We start from the raw sequence: 2,500 nt of genomic DNA, 5'->3' as shown, positions 1-2,500 counted from the left end.
GATTTTATTTATTTTTACTTTTTTTCTTTTTTATTCCCTTCCTTTATTCATTTTATTTTTTTTTTACTTTTCGGGTTGTACGTCCCTTTCAGTTTCTTTAATTTGTGTCTATATGTCTCCTTCTTTCTTTACTATCCTTGTTTTCTCCCCTCTACGTCTTCATTCTACTCTTTCTCCTTCTCCCCCTTTTCCTTTTCCTTTTCCTTCTCCTTCTCATTCTGCTTCTCCTCTTTCACTTTCTTCTTCTGCTTCTCATTCTCCTTCTCCTTCCCCTCGTCTCCTCTTCCTCCTTCTCCTTGATCTCTAAGATGACTGAGAGGAGATTTGTCAAGAGTGAGTAAGTGAGTCAGGAGGAGGAGGAGGAGGAGGAGGAGGAGGAGGAGGAGGAGGATGGGGAGGAGGAGGAGGAGGAGGAGGAGGAGGAGGAGGAGGAGGAGGAGGAGGAGGAGGAGGAGAAGGAGGAGGTGGTGAGTAGAGGAGGAGGAGGAGGAGGGAGAAGGGGGGAGGAGGAGGAGGTGGTGGTGGTGGAGGAGGAGGAGGGAGGAGGTGGTGGTGGTGGAGAAGGAGGGAGGGGGAAGAGGCGGGGGAGGAGGAAGATGATGATGATGAGGAGGAGGGAGGAGGTAGTGGTGGTGGTGGAAAGGGAGAAAGGGGAAGGGGAAGAGGAGGAGGAGGAGGAGAAGGAGAAGCAAGAGGAACAGGAGGGGACAAGAAGAAGAGGAGGAGGAGGAGAGGAGAGGACAAGAAGAGGAAGAAGACGAGGAGAAGGCGGTGAAAAAATAAAAGACACCTCCTCCCCCCCCCCCATGGAAATAAAAGACACCTCCCCCCCAATGGAAATGACAATGAAAATGATGACAGATTCATAATAGAAATAACAATTACGGAATGATGACAATAACAATAACACATACAGTGAATAAATTATCCTTCCATTTCCATATCCAAACAAGACGTGCAACATTTACCTTGAAGGGGTATAAAAAAAATAAAAAAATATAAAAAAAATACGCCCCACCCTCGACGCCCACGGACACAATGACCAAAATACTCTTTATTTTGCTCCTCCTCCTTGTCCTCCTCATTTTTCATCTTACTTCTTCCCCTTTCTCCACGTCCGTTTCCATATTTCCCTCCTACTTCTACTCTTTTTCTCTTTTTTACCTATTTCTTATTTATTTTTATTTATTCTGTTTTCTCTGTGGGCGAATTTTTGGGAAGCGGTCTTTGGTGTTTTTCTGTTATTTTTCGCACTTTATTCTCTCTCGTTATCTCTGTCCAGCTCTCTCTCTCTCTCTCTCTCTCTCTCTCTCTCTCTCTCTCTCTCTCTCTCTCTCTCTCTCTCTCTCTCTCTCTCTCTCTCTCTCTCTCTCTCTCCGCCTCTCTTTCTCCTTTCTTTCTGCCCCATTTCTCTCTCTACCTCCTTTCACTCTCCTCTCTCTCTCCCCCCTCTCTCTATCTCTCTCATGTTTCCTATGTTCTCTTTCTCTTTAGAAAAATATTCTTGTCTCTCAGCCATAAAAATATGTCACAATACTCCATTCAGACAACCGTTTTAAGCATCATGTTTGAGCAAACAAAGTCTAGACAGTTTCCAAGTTTAGTAAAACAAGAGAATTTTCTACTTTGACAGATAAATACACACAAAAAAATATGTACATAATCATCTAAAGTCTTGTTTCTTTTCTATTTTTTTTTACATAATGCTATCTTAATTTTTTTCCTTTGTATATATATATATATATATATATATATATATATATATATATATATATATATATATATATATATTCTTTTTAATTAATTTCATTATCATTCGTTACATTTCTTTCCCCGTTTTCCGGCTTATAATTAGTGAATCTTCTTATCTCATATTCTGTTCCATTTCCTCCTTCCGTTCCTATCCACTCAGAGCCAGCTGGATCTCCCCCTGACCAGGCGCCTCAGACAGCTGGAACAGTTGGTTGATTTTGTGTCACTTTCGGTCTCTGTTTCGGCCTCGGTCTCGGCTTTCGGTTTCGCTCTCGGTTTCACAGTCTTGCTCTCTGTTTCGGTCTTGGCCTCAGCTTTCGTCTTTGGTCTCGCTCTTGGTTTCGGTTTTCGGTCTTACATTCGGTCTTGGTCTCTGTTTCGGTCTCGCTTTCGGTTTCGTTCTCGACCTCGTTATCATTCTCTCTATCCGTGTTCTCTTTCCTTCTCATCTGTTTTATGGTCCTTCCGTTTCTCGTCTAAAAGGTATTTTTCGGCTTTCCTCCTCTGTTGTTGTTGTTTTCCTCTTCTCCTCTCCTACCAATGGTCTCTTCGCATGCCTGTCACCCATCCATGTCTTCTACTCACGCTTACCCTCTCTACCAGCACGCCCCCGGCTTCAGTATTGCTATACTACCTTTTTTCTGCTCCTTTTTTTTTTCCTCCTCCTCCGCCTCCCTCTCCCCCTCCCCCTCCTCTTCCTCCATCTCCTCCTCCTCCTTATCTCTTCCGTCCTTCTCCTCCTTTTCTT

The sequence above is a fragment of the Penaeus vannamei genome, chromosome 20, assembly GCF_042767895.1.
Source record: "Penaeus vannamei isolate JL-2024 chromosome 20, ASM4276789v1, whole genome shotgun sequence".
Taxonomy (NCBI): Eukaryota; Metazoa; Arthropoda; class Malacostraca; order Decapoda; family Penaeidae; genus Penaeus; species Penaeus vannamei.
Note: the sequence above shows the minus strand (reverse complement) of the source record.